The sequence below is a fragment of the Scyliorhinus canicula genome, chromosome 4 (genome assembly GCF_902713615.1).
Source record: "Scyliorhinus canicula chromosome 4, sScyCan1.1, whole genome shotgun sequence".
NCBI lineage: Eukaryota > Metazoa > Chordata > Chondrichthyes > Carcharhiniformes > Scyliorhinidae > Scyliorhinus > Scyliorhinus canicula.
The window spans coordinates 72010396-72028696 of record NC_052149.1 but is presented as its reverse complement, the minus strand read 5'-3'; the positions used below and the strand labels follow the sequence as shown (position 1 = coordinate 72028696).

Below are 18301 nucleotides of genomic sequence, written 5' to 3'. Positions count from 1 at the left end.
AAATTTACCAACACTTGTATTTTCTTTCTTTTTTAAAATAATTTTTATTGAAATTTTTTACAGAAAATATAACAACAAACAATGAAAAGCAACAATAAAACACCATAACTGTAACACCCCCAAGACCGTATCAACGCATGTATCACCCCCCCCCCCACCCCCCAAACCCAGTAAACAACAAGAGAACTTAAAAATAAATTAAATTAAAATTAAATAAGCAAACATAGTCAACATCCCCCCCCCTTTTTTCCACCCCTCCCCCCCCGGGTTGCTGCTGCTGCTGACCCAGTACCCTATCGCTGAGCCAGAAAGTCGAGGAAAGGGTGCCACCACCTAAAGAACCCTTGTACCGATCCTCTCAGGGCAAATTTGACCTTCTCCAGCTTGATAAATCCTGCCATGTCATTGATCCAGGTCTCCACGCTTGGGGGTCTCGCATCCTTCCACTGCAGCAAGATCCTCCGCCGGGTTACTAGGGACGCAAAGGCCAGCACACCGGCCTCTTTCGCCTCCTGCACTTCCGGCTCCACCCCAACCCCAAATATCACGAGTCCCCAGCCTGGCTTGACCCTCGATCCTACCACCCTCGACACCGTCCTCGCCACCCCCTTCCAGAACTCCTCCAGTGCCGGGCATGCCCAGAACATATGGGCATGGTTCGCTGGACTCCCCGAACACCTGACACACCTGTCTTCGCCCCCAAAGAACCTACTCATCCTAGACCCGGACATGTGGGCCCGGTGCAGCACCTTGAATTGGATGAGGCTAAGCCGCGCACATGAGGAGGAAGAGTTAACCCTCTCCAGGGCATCAGCCCATGTCCCATCTTCGATCTGTTCCCCCAGTTCCCCCTCCCACTTAGCCTTTAGCTCCTCTACTGACGCCTCCTCCACCTCCTGCATTACCTTGTAGATATCAGATATCTTCCCATCCCCGACCCAGACCCCCGAAAGCAACCTGTCACTCACCCCCCTCGCGGGAAGCAAAGGGAATCCCTCCACCTGCCGCCTAGCAAACGCCTTTACCTGCAGATACCTGAACATGTTCCCCAAGGGGAGCCCAAATTTCTCCTTCAACTCCCCCAGGCTCGCAAACCTCCCATCAATGAACAGGTCCCTCAGCTGTCTGATGCCCGCTCTGTGCCAACCCTGGAACCCCCCATCAATGTTCCCCGGGACGAACCGATGGTTCCCCCTTAACGGAGCCTCCATCGAACCCCCCACTTCCCCCCTATGTCGCCTCCACTGCCCCCAAATCTTGAGGGTAGCCGCCACCACCGGACTCGGGGTATACCTCGTAGGAGGGAGCAGACACGGCGCCGTTACCATGGTCCCCAGGCTTGTGCCTCCACAGGACACCATCTCCAACCGTTTCCATGCTGCCCCACCAGTCTCTCCCTCTCCCTCCTCTCCCTCCTTTCCCTATGGACCCGGATGGAAATCAGCTTCCCCCGGATCACTGCTTTCAGAGCCTCCCAGATCATCCCCACCCGGACCTCCCCCGTGTCGTTGGTCTCAAGATACCCCTCGATACTTTCCCGGACCCTCCTACACACCTCCACATCAGCCAGCATCCCCACATCCAGGCGCCACAGCGGGCGCGGGTCCGCACTCTTCCATCTCCAGATCGACCCAGTGCGGAGCATGGTCTGAAATTGCTATGGCCGAATACTCGGCATCCTGCGCCTTCGGGATCAATCCCCTGCTCAGGATGAAAAACTCTATTCACAGTAAACCCTATGTACATGGGAGAAAAAGGAATACTCCCGCACCCTCGGCCTCCCAAACCTCCAGGGATCCACCCCTCCCATCTGGTCCATAAACCCCCTCAGCACTTTGGCTGCCGTCGGCCACCTATCCGTCCTTGAATTGGACCGGTCCAGTGGGGGATCTAGCACTGTGTTAAAGTCTCCCCCCCATGATTAGGCCCCCTGCCTCCAGGTCCGGAATGCGGCCCAACATGCGCCTCATGGAGCCAGCATCATCCCAATTCGGGGCATACACATTAACCAGCACCACCTTCTCTCCCTGCAGCCTACCCTTCACCATAATATATCTGTCCTCCTTGTCCGCCACCACCTCAGATGCCTCGAACGCCACCCTCTTCCCCACCAGAATCGCCACCCCCCGGTTCTTCGCGTCTAATCCTGAGTGGAAAACCTGCCCCACCCACCCCTTCCTCAGGCGAACCTGGTCCGCCACCTTCAAGTGGGTCTCCTGGAGCATAGCCACGTCCGCCTTCAGCCCCTTCAAATGAGAAAATACCCTAGCCCTCTTAACCGGCCCATTCAGTCCCCTCACGTTCCAGGTGATCAGCCGGATCAGAGGGCACCCCGCCCCCCTCCCCTGCCGACTAGCCATAGCTCATCGACTGCTCGCCCCAGGCCAGCACACCCTGCCCGGCCCGTCCCCCATGACGATACCGCCTCCCCTCCAACCCCCCGGCCCACACCAGCGCTCTCCTGGCCCTTCCAGCAGCAAACCCGGTATCCCCCCCCCATCCCCCACCCCCCCATCCCCACCCCCCAGGCTAGGACCGCTCCTAGTCGCGACGCACCCTCCATGGTACTTCCGTAAGTCAGCTGACTTCTGCTGACCCCGGCAACTCCCGCCAAAACCGTGCCCCTCCCGTAATGGGGTCATCCCCCCTCCTGCCATACCTACTTGGCACCGCTTCAGCGTGGGAAAAAACCAGTAGAGGCCACGCCCCCACCACCAGCTCCACCCCCCCTGCCCCGCAGCGCGGGAAACCAGAGGAAAGCCCGCACTTTCACACTGCCCCATCCTACCCTTCTGACGCAGCTCCCCAAATTCCAGCTCCACCCCATCCCCCAGCCCCGTACAGAAGAGAAAATAAAAAACAAACCCCCAACATTCCTCACATAACCAAAAACCATACCCAACAGACCCACCTGGAAACAGAGCAAAAACCAGCATAGAAAACACATGTCAAAATTACAAAAACAGCAACAGCGAAAACAGCAACGACCGTAGTGCACCGGACCCCGCAGCCCCCAGACCCTAGTTCGTGTCCAGCTTCTCCGCCTGTACAAAGGCCCACGCCTCCTCCGGGGACTCGAAGTAGTGGTGCCGGTCCTTATATGTCACCCACAGACGCACAGGCTGCAGCATTCCAAATCTGACCTGCTTGGCATGCAGCACCGCCTTCGTCCGGTTAAACCCGGCCCGCCGCTTAGCCACCTCCGCACTCCAGTCTTGGTAGATTCGCACTACCGAATTCTCCCACTTGCTGCTCCTCTCTTTCTTGGCCCAGCGCAGCACACACTCCCGGTCACTGAATCGATGGAACCGCACCAGCACCGCCCGCGGGGGTTCATTTGTCTTGGTCCTCCTGGCCAGCACTCTATGGGCTCCCTCAAGCTCCAGGGGCAAATGGAAGGACCCCGCTCCCATCAACGAGCTCAGCATCGTGGTCACATAAGACGGAAGATCCGACCCCTCCAGCCCCTCCGCCAGGCCCAGGATCCTCAAATTCTTTCGCCTCATGCGAAAGTCCAGCTCCTCCAAGCGGTCTTGCCACTTTTTGTGAAGTGCCTCGTGCAACTCCACCTCCCCCACGAGGACCACGGTGTCCTCCTCCCGCTCAGCGGCCTGCCGCTGCAACTCCTGAACGGCCACCCCCTGGGCTGTCTGGATCTCAAGCATCTTGTTGGTAGTCGCATTCAGGGAGTCCAGCAACTCAGCCTTCAGCTCCGCAAAACAGCGCAGAAGAGCGACTTGCTGCTCCTGCGTCCACTTCCACCAGTCCTCGGGTGCTCCGCCGGCCGCCATTTTGTCCTCCTTCCCCCTCTTTTCCTGGGGAGCTGCTGCAGCCTTTTCCTTTGCCCCACTCTGGGTACGCACCATAAATTTCGGGGAATGTTCCTCCAAACACCTTCCCCCACCGGGAATCGTCGAAACAGCGCCGTTTGGGGCCCTAAAATAGGCCTGAAAGTCCTTTAATAGCGGGAGCTGCCGAACGTGCGGCATAGCTCCGCGACACTGCAATCGGAAGTCCCAACACTTGTATTTTCAGATGACACAGGGAGACTGAAAGAAGAAAATATCTTTAAAAAAACATGAGAAACCTAAACATAAACAAATGGAACTAAATTCAGTAACATCTTGAGTGGTGTTGCTCAAAACAGCAAGAGGCTAGCTTTGTCTTAGTACATTTAATGGACAATGTTTCATCTTAGGTTTGGGTCTTGTTTGGGGTTCCTTTATGGTTTGCCCATTAAACCTAAGGGGCGAAATTCTCCGACCCACAGCAGGGTCGGAGAATCGCCTGGGGGCGCCTACAGTCCCGCCCCCGCCGTGGCAGAGATTCTCCGCCACCCGGGAAGTGGCGGGGGCAGGAATCTCGCCACTCCGATCGGAGAGGCCCCTGCGGTGATTCTCCGGCACAGATGGGCCGAAGTCCCGCCGCTGGGAGGCCTCTCCCGCCGCCGAGGTTTAAACCACCTCTGGAACGGCGGGCTTAGCGGCGCGAGCAGGCCCCCGGGGTCCTGGGGGGGCGGGGGGCGATCGGACCCCGGGGGGTGCCCCCATGGTGGCCTGGCCCGCGATCGGGGCCCCCTGCTCAGACTCCGGGCCAGTGCCCTGGCTGCACTATTTTCTTCCGCCTCCGCCACGGCCTCCACCATGGCGGAAGCGGAAGAGAACCCCACATCGCGCATGCGCAGGCAGTGACGTCAGTGGCCAGCCCCCAACCTTTGGGGAGGCGCGACCCCTGAGTGCTTGGCGCCACTCCCCTACTCCGGGACCCTCCGTCACGCCGGGTAGGGGAGAATGCCGCCCCTGAATACTACCATAGGGCGGCATTCTACCCTACCCGGCGTGACGGAGGGTCCCGGAGTAGGGGAGTGGCGCCAAGCACTCAGGGGTCGCGCCTCCCCAAAGGTGGGGAATTCTCCCCACCTGTGGGGACCAGCCCCGCGCCGGAGCGGTTGCAACCAGAAGACCGGCGCAAAAAACCAGCGCCCCCGGCAGCGGGGCTGGCCGAAAGGCTTTCGCCGGTCCGCGCATGTGCCGGCAGTGACGTCAGCGGCAACTGGGAGAATTTCGCCCATAGATTGTTATTTGTAAAAAATTATTCTTGTTTATTTACACATTTTTTATATCTTAGTACTCTAAAAAGACAGATCTCAGTTACTTATTTAAGTTAATTCAGTAGTTACATCAGATTCAGGTGCTCCTAATGTTAACTCTTTACTCTACAGCCTCCTGCAAGTTATTATGCCAACTATATGGATATTCCTACATCCAGCCCCAACTATATCTATACGGATGGGCCGAAGTCCCGCCACTGGGAGGCCTCTCCCGCCTCCGAGGTTTAAACCACCTCTGGAACGGCGGGCTCAGCGGCGCGAGCAGGCCCCCGGGGTCCTGGGGGGGCGAGGGCGATCGAACCCCGGGGGGTGCCCCCACGGTGGCCTGGCCCGCGATCGGGAACCCCCGCTCAGACTCCGGGCCAGTGCCCTGGCTGCACTATGTTCTTCCGTGTCCGCCACGGCCTCCACCATGGCGGAGGCGGAAGAGAAACCCATATCGCGCATGCGCCGGCAGTGACGTCAGCGGCCAGTTGCCGCTGACGTCAGTGCCGGCGCATGCGCGGACCGGCGAAAGCCTTTCGGCCAGCCATGCTGCCGGGGGCGCTGGTTTTTTGCGCCGGTCTTCTGGTCGCAACCGCTCCGGCGCGGGGCTGGCCCCCAAAGGTGGGAAGAATTCCCCACCTTTGGGGAGGCGCGACCCCTGAGTGCTTGGCGCCACTCCCCTACTCCGGGACCCTCCGTCACGCCGGGTAGGGGAGAATGCCGCCCCTGGTCCGGATTTCATTTCTTGGGTGCGATTCTCCGCTCCCCACGCCGGGGGGGGAGAATCGCCGGAGGGCCGGGCAAGCCACACCGCCCTGACACCCCCCGTGTTTTGCGACACGCCGCTTGGAGAATCGCTGCTTGCGACTGCCGATTCTCCGGCCCAGGGCGAGGAGCGTCCTCCGACGCCGGAGTGAAACACTCCGGGTTTCACTCCTGCGTCGGCTGTTTCTCTCCATTTCGGAGAATCACACCCCTCATCTTTCAGTGTCATTAACCTGGTTGGTAGTAGAGTTTCTACTTGTTTCTGGTTCCCGGCTTCCGTTCGGATTTAAATAGTAGGGAATCGGTCCGGGGCGCCGCCAGTTTTACTGTAGTGGAACGCCACGAATCCTGCGCCGGCGTCAACACTTAGTCTCCAGAACGGAGAATCCCGCGGCATGTCTTTTAATCAAGTCATCTCTTAATCCTCTAAACTCCAGCAGATATAAGCCTAGTGTCATAACCTGCTGCATAGGACTTACAGGGTGAGAATGATTCTCTTCCCAGTGTCCCTTGCGGAGCACAAGCTCCCTCGTTAAGGGGGGCGTGGAAAGATCAATCTCTGCCAGCCATATAAGGTCGGCCAGTTCAGCACCGACCATTAACACCCGTTTGGCGACTACCGAGAATTGTGTATTATAGCCGTGTAAGTAAACCTATGATTCTTTGGTACAACTCGGTGAAGAGTCTCCGTATCCTCATAAGTCTGGCAACGAGAGGAAATTGGTTGTGGTGATATAACAACTGTAGTTATGCGTACTTGCAGTAGGGGGATGTATGCCTGTACCTGTAATACAGGTTCCTCCGGTAAGCCCCTGCCAGCTAGCTCCGCTCACAGGGAGCTTGTGTATAAATATGCATGTGAGTCACTCAGACCTTTAGTCTACAGTTGCAGATGGAGGGACAGCATCGTACAACAATAAAGCCTCTATTGTACTAGTCTCTCGGCTTTGAGTATAATTGTTAGCGCTACAATTTATTGTTGTACGATTTCCCATTCACCATGGACATCAGAATCAAGCCTGACCATCTGCAGCTGGATCCGCAGTCGCCTCACGCCAGAAAAGACTTTGTTCACTGGCTGGCAGTCTTCGAGGCCTACATCTCTTCAGCGGACCCTCCCCCGACGGAGGCTCAGAAAAAGCAACTCCTGTACTCCAGACTTAGCCCAAGTGTCTTTCCGCTAATTCGAGATGCGACTGACTACACCACAGCTATGGAACTATGCACAGTCGGCGAACACCCTGTTTGCGAGGCATCAACTCTCTACTCGCGTCCAGCATCCGGGTGAGTCGATTGAGGACTTCTGGAGGGCCCTTATACCTGTGGTACGAAACTGCGACTGCCAGGCCCTCACAGCCACGGAACATTCTGATTTACTCATGCGCGATGCCTTCATTACAGGCATTGCATCGGACCCCATTCGGCAACGACTGCTGGAAGGGGCCGCCCCCGACCTCATGGCCGCAAAGGCCCTGGCGCTTTCCATGATGGCCGCCTCCCGTAGTGCGCGAACTTACTCCGCTAGCCACTTGGTCCACCCGTCCAACCCTCGTGGACCCCGCAAACGGCCCCCCAGGCCCACCCGTCCTACCCCTCGTGGACCCCGCAAACGGCTCCCCAGCAGCCGCTCCCGCGCACTATGCCTGCGCTGCCCACCGCACCGCACCCCCTGGGGGTCCCCACTGTTACTTCTGCGGTCAGCAGAAGCACCCCCGCCAGCGATGCCCGGCCCGCGTCGCGACCTGCAAAGCTTGTGGCAAGAAATGCCATTTTGCAGCAGTGTGTCAGTCCCGAACGGTCGCCGCTATCGTGCCCCCGGTCCCCTCGCCTCAGCCGCTCGCTCAATGGGCCCCGCCGTCCGCTTCCCCCGGCCCACGTGTGATCAGTGGGCGCCACCATCTTGCGCCGCCCCCGCCACGTGCGCTCCATGGGCGCCGCCATCTTCATCCACCACCGCCATGTGCGTTCCATGGGCGCCACCATTTTGTTCTGACCCCACAACGTGCGCTCCATGGGCGCCGCCATTTTACCCACAGGTACTGCAGATGCCGCCATCTTGTCTCCAGATGCCGCCATTTTGTCCTCTCCCCGGGACGGGGCCACGGGACACGGGTCGCTACCGCTCCTCGTCGGACTCATCTGACTCAACCGCTGATCGACCGCTGCTCGCCTCCGTTACGCTCGACCAGTCCCGTCCTCGCAACCTGGCACCCTCTTCCACATCGGTGCTGGTCAACGGCAATGTGACCTCCTGCCTCATCGACTCCGGGAGCACCGAAAGTTTCGTCCACCCGGACACGGTAAGGCGCTATTCCCTTGCGGTCCATCCCGCCAACCGGCAGATCTCTCTCTCTTCCGGGTCCCACTCTGTCCCGATCCGGGGTTTCTGCCTGGTTAAACTTACTGTACAGGGCGTGGAATTCGACCGTTTCGGTCTGTACATTCTCCCCAACCTCTGCGCGTCACTCTTACTAGGCCTGGATTTCCAGTGAAATCTCCAGAGCCTCACCCTCAAATTCGGCGGACCCCTACCTGCCCTCACCGTTTGCGGCCTTGCGACCCTCAAGGTCGAGCCTCCCTCACTCTTTGCCAATCTGACCACAGATTGCAAGCCCGTCGCCACCAGGAGCAGACGGTACAGCACCCAGGACAAGGCCTTCATCAGGTCCGAAGTCCAGCGGCTGCTTCGGGAGGGTATCATCGAGGCCAGCAACAGACCTTGGAGAGCCCAGGTGGTAGTGGTTAAGACCGGGGAGAAGCACAGGATGGTAGTGGACTACAGCCAGACCATCAACCGGTACACGCAGCTCGACGCGTACCCCCTCCCCGGCATTTCTGAGATGGTCACTCAGATTGCACAGTACCGGGCCTTCTCTACTATTGACCTGAAATCCGCCTACCACCAGCTCCCCATCCGTAAATCGGACCGTCCCTACACTGCTTTCGAGGCAGATGGTCGTCTGTACCAATTTCTTAGGGTTCCCTTCGGCGTCACGAATGGAGTCTCGGTATTTCAGCGAGAAATGGACCGAATGGTTGACCGGTACGGACTGCAGGCCACCTTCCCGTATCTCGACAATAGGGGCTGGTTTAGCTCACCTGGCTAAATCGCTGGCTTTTAAAGCAGACCAAGCAGGCCAGCAGCACGGTTCGATTCCCGTACCAGCCTCCCCGGACAGGCGCCGGAATGTGGCGACTAGGGGCTTTTCACAGTCACTTCATTGAAGCCTACTCGTGACAATAAGAGATTTTCATTTTAATGTCACCATCTGCAGCCATGACCAGCAGGACCATGATGCCAACCTTTATAAATTCCTCCACACCGCATCTCTTCTTAATCTCACGTACAACAAGGAGAAATGCGTGTTCCGCACAGACCGCTTAGCCATCCTCGGCTACGTAGTCCAAAACGGACTACTGGGGCCCAAACCCGACCGCATGCGCCCCCTCATGGAGCTCCCAATCCCCCACTGCCGCAAGGCCCTCAAATGCTGCCTTGGGTTTTTTTCTTATTACGCCCAGTGGGTCCCACAATACGCGGACAATGACCGGCCACTTATCCAGTCCACACATTTTCCCCTCTCGGCCGAGGCACAACAGGCCTTCGCCCACATTCGATCTGACATAGCCAGTGCGGGGATGCACACAGTAGACGAGACACTGCCTTTCCAAGTAGAGAGCGACGCTTCAGATGTCGCACTTGCCGCCACGCTGAATCAGGCAGGCAGACCCGTGGTATTCTTTTCACGCACCCTCCATGCCTCTGAAATTCGGCATTCCTCTGTTGAAAAGGAGGCCCAGGCAATCGTTGAAGCGGTGCGGCACTGGAGGCATTACCTGGCCGGCAGGAGATTCACTCTCCTCGCTGACCAACGGTCGGTAGCCTTCATGTTCAACAACACGCAGCGGGGCAAGATCAAGAATGACAAAATCTTGTGGTGGAGAATCGAGCTCTCCACCTTTAACTACGAGATCTTGTATCGCCCCGGCAAGTTCAATGAGCCCCCAGACGCCCTCTCCTGAGGTACATGTGCCAGCGCACAAGTGAACCAGCTCTGTGCCTTGCACGAGAGCCTTTGCCATCCGGGGGTCACTCGCTTGTACCATCTAATCAAAGCCCGCAATCTGCCCTACTCCGTCGAGGAAGTACGGACAGTCACCAGAGACTGCCAGATCTGTGCCGAGTGCAAGCCGCACTTCTACTGGCCAGATCGTGCGCGCCTGGTGAAAGCGTCCCGCCCCTTTGAACGCCTCAGCGTTGACTTCATAGGGCCCCTTCCCTCCTCCCACCGCAACACCTACATCCTTAGTGTGGTCGATGAATTTTCTAGGTTTCCATTCGCCATCCCATGCCCGGATATGACGTCTGCCACCGTCATCAAGGCCCTGGATTCCATTTTCGCCCTGTTCTGTTTCCCCGACTACATCCACAGTGACAGGGGATCCTCGTTCATGAGCGATGAGCTGCATCATTTCCTGCTCAGCAGGGGTATCGCCTCCAGCAGGACGACCAGCTACAACCCCCGGGGAAACGGGCAGGTAGAGAGGGAGAACGGGACGGTATGGAGGGCTGTCCAGCTGGCCCTACGGTCCAGGAATCTCCCAGCCGCTTGCTGGCAGCAGGTCCTCCCTGATGCGCTCCATTCCATTCGGTCGCTACTGTGCACCGCAACTAACAGTACACCCCATGAACGTGTTTTTGCCTTCCCTAGGAAGTCCACATCCGGGGTGTCGCTCCCGACATGGCTCACGACTCCGGGCCCAGTCCTTCTCCGTACGCATGTATGGCACCACAATGCAGACCCCCTGGTGGACAAAGTACGCCTCCTCCACGCCAACCCTCAGTATGCCTACGTGGAGTTCCCCGACGGCCTCCAGGACACAGTTTTGCTCCGGGACCTGGCTCCCTCAGGTGCCGATCCCATGCCCACGCCCTTTTCTCCCCCCGCGCCAAACCCGGCGCCCCCCTATTCATCCCCACCAGGTCCATCCCTCATCCCCCTGCCCACCCTGGAGGACACGGAAGATTTTGGTTCGCTCTCGGAGTCATCCCGCCAGCAGCCAGCACCAACACCGCCAACACCTGCACCATCGTTGCCATCACCACCTGTGCCGACGTCGCCACCACAGCTACGCCGATCACAGCAGAACGTTCGACCACCGATTCGGCTCAACCTGTAACCTGCTAACCGGATGGACTCTTGATTTTCCTTGTTTGGACCCACTTGTAAATAGCATCCTTTGTATTAGAGTTACATGTCACCCCCGCCGGACTCATTTTTTTACAGGGGGTGAATGTGGTGATATAACCACTGTAGTTATGCGTACTTGCAGTAGGGGCATGTATGCCTGTACCTGTAATACAGATTCCTCCGGTAAGCCCCTGCCAGCTAGCTCCGCCCACAGGGAGCTTGTGTATAAATATGCGCGTGAGTCACTCAGACCTTTAGTCTACAGTTGCAGATGGAGGGACAGCATTGTACAATAATAAAGCCTCAATTGTACTAGTCTCTCGGCTTTGAGTATAATTGTTATCGCTACATTGGTTTCCTCTTGACGATGCAGCCGTGTCAGTTGAGCCACCTCCCTGACTTGGAGGGCCCAAGTTGAAACCTGTTTCTTTCACCAGGCCTCTGTTCAGGCGGTTGGATCCATTTGATGCCGGAGTCGAGGACTGGAATCAATGCGCGGAGCGGATCGCCAAATAACATCAAGTAGAGCGATCGCCAGACCATGATTTTGCTGGCCACTTGTGTCGCCCATATATACAGGACAATTCAGTGTCCTACCTACTCGGTATTGCCTTCAACCACTTCTGACGCTTGCAATTCAACCCAATGCCATCTGTTATAGTTCAGCCGTATCCTCTCAACACGGCAGAACCAACCCTGGGTGAATCGGTTACTGAGTTTGTGTCCCGGCTAAGAAAGATTGCTGAGTTCTGAGAATATGGAACGTCTTTATCTTAAATGTTGCCCAATCATCTGGTATGCTGCATCAACATCGTGGAGATACAGAGGAAGTCCTGGCCAAGCCCTTCCCGCAACAAGCCCTACAGCATTCCTTATCATGTGAGAACGCTGGCCGTGGGATGCATAAAACACAGAGGACGGAGGTGAATGCACTATGGCACAGACCATCCCGGACAGTTCCCCCCACCCAGTCCAACTGCCGAAGAGACTTCGACGATGGTTGCAAGCCCGGCCGTCAAAGCGGGATGCGTCCCCAGAATCTGCTGAGGGAGGTTTGGTTCCATACGTGATGTGCGGCCGCCAGCCCAGGCATGACCTGAGGCAGTGAGGCCCCCAGCGGTCTGGAGCCCCAGCAGGTGTAGGCATCTGCTTCGGGACCGGACATTTCATCTGGATGAGATGGACGAAGAGGCTGCAAAGTAGTTGAATTGTGCGGCAGCGCCCTGTATGGGCCACTTTTAGGTTCCAGTGCAGGTGAACGGCCATTTATTAAATCTGGAGTTAGATACTGAGGCGGCAGTTTCTGTTGTGGCACGGAGCACCTTTCACCGCAGACTTCGACCCTGGCAAACACAGCGGTTCGGTTGGCTACAGATACAAGGGAGCATGTGTGTATTGTTGGAACGATATTAGCTCCAGTGGGATATGGGCACCAGTCGGCTCACCTCCCTCTTATCGTTCAAGGGAACGCGCCTAGCCTGTTGGGTGGCAATTAGTTACACCATTCATGCTTGGACTGGTAGTACATTCTCCATGTGGGATCAGGTGGCCTGTGCGAGGTAGTTGGCAAGTACCCTGAAGTCTTCCAGCCGAGCTTGGGGACTATAAAGGGGGCTGTGGCCAAGATCCAAGTTGACCCGGAGGCTCAGCCATGCTACTTCCGGGCATGCCCAGTTCCCTATGCCTTGGTAGAGAAGGTGAAACTGTATTCGATAGGTCGAAGAGTTTGGGCATTATTCGACCCGCACGCTTCACAGATTGGATGGCACCAGCGGTTCCTGTCATTAAACCAGACAGAATGGTTCGTTTGTTCAGCGATTAATACCTGACTGTCAATACTGTTTCCAGGCTGGATCGCTACCCTATCCCCCATACTGAGGACCTGTATGCTAGGTTGGCTGATGGATGCTCGTTCACAAAGCTAGATATGAGTAATGCGTATCTACAGCTCAAGCTTGACAAGACCACGTGCAAGTAAATCACGACAAATACGCACAAGGGACTCTACGAGTACACTAAGTTGCCTTTCGGGATGTCTTCGGCATGTGCAATCTTCCAATGAGTCATGGAGAATATCCTGCAGGGCTTGCTGCGTTGCAATGTATTTGGATTATTATGTACCGGTGACACGGACTACCGACGAGGAACATTTGGAGAACCTTGAGGCGGTGTTGTATGTCCCAGAATTTGGCATATACCTGCGCCTTGAGAAATGTGTGTTCCATGTGAAGGAGGGGGTCTACTTGGGGTGTTGGGTAGACCAGGACCCAATTGCTGAGAACGTGCGGGACTTCCGGATGGCTCCTATTCTGAAAGGCACGTCAGCATTTCGCTCATTTTGGGGGTTGGTTAATTACTATGGGGAAATTGTCCTGAATCTCTGGCTCCCTTACACCTGCTCCATAAGAATCACCATGCATGGGTGGGAAGTGCTGCTCAGGAAGCGGCTTTTCTGCGTGTAAAAATTCGATTGTCATCCGCAGGGGTGCTAACCCACTATGATCCAGCCAAACCTTTGAACATCATGTGTGACACCTTCGTGGCCCATCGGATGTGGGATGGTCGGGAGCAGGTGATCGCTTTTGCATCTCAAAATTTAAGCCCTTGCTAGATCTTTTCCACGAGGACAAGGAAATCCTGCCATTGCCTCTGCATAAATCCAACTTGGCTGCTTATGACTACACATCCAAGCATCAACTGGGTACCCACATTGCGGATGCTGATGCGCTGAGCAGTCTGCCCTTGCCGGCAGATGCTGCCCCCCCCCCCCCCCCCCCCCCCCCCCCCCCCCCCCCCCCCTTCCAAGTTGGACAAAGTGGTTGTCACGATGAATTTCATAAAATCTCTGCAGGCAACCACATTGCGTGTCTACAACTGGACAGAGATGGATCCTGTTCTTGACAAGATGCAGCATCTTGTGGTATATGGTATCCAGCATTGGCAGTTGCCGAGCGAGTTACAGGCCTTCTTCTTGAAGTGTAGAAGACGGTGTACTCCTGTGGGGCACGCGGGTTGTTATCCCAGCAAAGGGGCAAGAGCTTGACTTGAAGGACCTTCACAATAGGCACCCGGGGGTGATCTAAATGAAGATGTTGGTGTGGAGCAATATCTGGTGGCCGGGCCCGGATCTGGACATCGAGAAGGTGGCTCAGCAGTGTTCCGTCTGTCAGGAGCACCAAAAGCTCTCTTCGGCTGCCCCCCATCACCTTGAATGGTCAGGTCGCCCTTGGGCTTGAATCCACACTGACTTTGCTGGTCTGTTCCTGGGGCTCAATGTTTCTTCTTTTAATAGACACCCACAAGTGGTTAGAAGTCCACAAAACAATCACTTCCAGTGCGGCTGTGGAGCAGTTGCGTATCTCTTCCTCGATGCAAGGCATTCCTGAGGTCTTCGTCATGGACAATGGTGCTTCTCTCACAAGTGAAAAGTTATTAGCAATCCTGAAGGCCAACGGAATTCGTCATGTGCGTACTGCCCCGTGCCAACAGGCATCGAATGGTTGGCCGAGCGAGCTGTGGGAGTTCTGTAAGCAGACTTTGGGTTCGCTGGACACGAGGCTGACTTGTTTCCTATTCTCCTATTGAACAACACCACACGCAGTGACTGGGGTCAACTGAGATGCTTATGGACTGGCTTGTTATTTCCCAATATCAGTGCGAAGGTGTGTCATAACCAAGAGCTGCAAGGACATTGCCCTGTTCAACATCGACCGCTCCGATACTTCGCATCTGGTGACACGGTATTCGTCTTTAACTTCGCTGTCAATGCTTGCTGACTTTCAGGGACTGTCTTTGATGGGACGGGGCCTGTCCCCTACCAGGTTCAAGTTCATGGCCAACTAATGAAAAGTCAACTGGATCACCTTCAGTTGCAGAGACCACTCTTTCCTAAGAGTCCTTATTTGTGACCTATATTGGATTGTCCAGATCCGGAACCAGATCAGTCCGTTATAGCACCCCAAAGATGTCTCAACACCAACATGCGAAACTTCATCTCTTCAGATTCTGATATGGACACACAAGCTTCTGAAGTCTCTGATGCGTATTCCACTGTGTAGCTGCTTCCAGCCGACCGTCCGTCCCAGCGTTCATGAAGGAAACGGCATTCCCCTTCATGGTATACGCCTCTGTACCCAGCATTTGAATGCATGATGCTCCGCCTGCACCAAAGAGAGTCCGGCATCCTCCTCCTCATCACCAGGGCCATCCCTTTGGGACTTTATAGGGAAGTTATGTCATAACCCGCCGCACAGGAATGATTGTCTTCCCCGTGTCCCTTACGGAGTACGAGCTCCCTCGTTAAGGGGGCGGTGGAAACTCAATCTATGTTGTATATAAGGTCGTTAAGACCCGATTGGGACTAGTGGGAGCTGTGTGTTATAGCCTTGTAAATAAAACTACATTTCTTTGATACAACTGAATGAAATGAAATGAAAATGAAATGAAATGAAAATCGCTTATTGTCACAAGTAGGCTTCAGTGAAGTTACTGTGAAAAGCCCCTAGTCGCCACATTCCAGCGCCTGTTCGGGGAGGCTGATACGGGAATTGAACCTACGCTGCTGGCCTGCCTGGGTTTGCTTTAAAAGCCAGCTATTTAGCCCACTGTGCTAAATCAGCCCCTGATGTGGATGTATCGGTGTGGACTCTCCGTGACCTCATAAAACCTAGCCTGTCCAACCTCATAAGACAACCCACCATTCCAGGAATTAGTCTGGTACAACTTTCTCTGATCTGCTCTAAAGCACAGGAAAATCTAATTGCCCATGTGTCAGTTTTGAGGGATTGCTGAGACTGAAAGTGTCCTGGATTGGAATTAACAATTGTAGAGGCCACTTATGTACAGCTCCGTAAGAATGCCTGCCTCCATCCCTACATGAACCCATCACTGTTGAAACCCTCTTTCACTTCTAGCTTTAGCTATTCTGAATCTTTCCTTCTAGTCTCCTTCTACAGCTTCAATTTGGCCGAATTCTGTAACACACAGTATGGCATTTACCTATTAGCCCCTCATCATGACTCCCTCTTTGTTGACCTACATTGGCTCCAATTCTCAATTAATTACCTTCGAAATCTTTGTTTTCATGTAAGTCACTCTGTAGCTTGTCCCACTTGATTTCTGCAATTGCCAGCCCTTTATCCCCTCCCAAATACGCTATTCTACCCACAACATGGTAGAGATCTATACCCTGATATGCCATGCCCAAACTTTGTCATCTAGACCGCTCTCTCCTCTGCTAAAACCTCTGACCTTCAGTCATGCTTTCAAATATCTTCCTCCTTCGCATGGTACCTGTTTGCATTAGAGCTATTTGTGACACACTTTGGGAAGTCTTGTACATTAAGAAATTTAGAAATGTAATTTATTGTTATTACATCTTTTAAAAGTTATTTTATTGTCTATTTCCCGATTTCTACAAACCACACAATTGTTACCCAGATCCTTTCCTTGGATTGCCACCTTGCAATGGCGGAGAGGCTTGAATGTTCCATTGATACCGAGAACAGTGCCGTTGGGAGTCTTAAACTCCTGGCAGTGTCACCCATGATGGTAAGATCAGAGCGGAGGAACCAGACAAAGCACAATCCAAAATGGTGGATCAGGCAGAACATACTATGGTATCAACGGCTACAATAGTGGATGAAGGCTGCAGTAGTAGAGAGATTTCCAGTTGTCGAGGTTCCCTTGCCACTGGAACTGGACCTATCCCCCATCAAGGACGTTGTGTGTCTGCTGCTGTGCAATGATATACCCACGGTAAAGGATGTCCCGCACCAGGTGTCTACCTGGAGGAAAGAAGCACATCCCCCACACAGACAAGCACTGCGGTGATGGGTGAGAGGTGACGGAGACAGGACCGTGAGATCTGGAAGTTCCAAGTTTCAGACCGATACGTAGGTGGTGGAGCTTGATACAGTCGATCAGCTCTTGGAATAGGAATAAGAGCGTTTCGGCAGCTTTCTTTATGACTGAGCAGCCTCTTCAGGATCCACTCTGTTCAGCCCGCATGGGGGCAGACTAGAAAAGGCACCCTAAGAATAGTCTGTTCCATCCCCAACCTGGCTGGAAAAGCACATCCAGCAGGGTCATCAATCCTGTGGTCAAAAAATCAAAGTTAACTTGAATTTTGGAACCTGGAATTTACAAACCCATTATGGATTATGAGCAAAACAATCGACTGGAATGAAACATTGTTGCCCATGAACTCATGCACTTCAACATTGATGTTGCTGCCCTACAAGGGACCCAAAAAGCAGGTGAAGGGCAACTAAGGGAAGGTAGTGATGGTTGCACCTTCTTCTGGAGAGGAAATCCCAAGCATCAGCCACAACTCATAGAATTGGAATGAAGAACAAATTTGTCAACTGACTCTTGGAGCTTCCGACTCAAGAAGCAGCAGGCAACAGTCATAAGTGCCTACTTCCCAGCCCTTGATACCAATGATGAGTCCAAAGAAGGCTTCTATTCCAGCCTGGATACCATACTCTCCATTATTTCTAAAGAAGATAAGATCATCCTCTTTGGGTACTTCAATGCTAGGATCGGAAAGGACAAATTTGGAAAGGAAACATTGGAAAGGAAGGAGTAGGGATTTCCAACCCCAACAGGGTTCTCCTGCTCACCAAATGCGTGGAACATCAGCTTGTCATTGCTAACACACTGTTCTGCCAAAAAGACAAGTTCAAGACTTCCTGGAGATACACGATCAAAGCACTAGCATATGATTGTCTGAGCCCAGATGCCCTCACCACCAAAGAAATGGCCAATGCAGATGACTGCTGGGCATCTCACTGGCTCACCTGCTCCTCTATGTTCATCAATTTACACCTGAAACAGTGGAAGATGAGGTCACCATTGAACAGCTTCAAGGGCCAAGTATGCTAGTGAACCTCCAACAATGTTTTTCCCAAAATCTTCAAAGTGTCCATCTAACGGAGTGGAGGAAAACTGGTAAGAGCTGAAGACAACCATCATCGCAATCTGTGAAGAAACCATTGTCAACAAGACCAGGAAATACTAAGACTGGTTCAATGAGAACGACCACGCCATCCAAGACCTTATCAACAAGAAAAGGAAAGCTCTCTGCATCTGGCAAAATGACAAAATCAGCAAGGCAAAGAGGAGAGCTCATCAATTAGCCAAGGCGGAGGTACAAAGAATAACCAGAGAAATCAAGAACCAATGGTGGATTGAGAAAGATAAGGATCTGCAATTCCTCATTGATAAGCATGACATGCGGGGCTTCTTC

General features: G+C 54.4%; 1 protein-coding gene across 1 annotated transcript in view; it reads right to left on the bottom strand.

Annotated features, from left to right (window-relative positions):
* dnai4 (dynein axonemal intermediate chain 4) overlaps positions 1–18301 on the bottom strand; it is a 277873-nt gene that overhangs the window by 43346 nt on the left and 216226 nt on the right.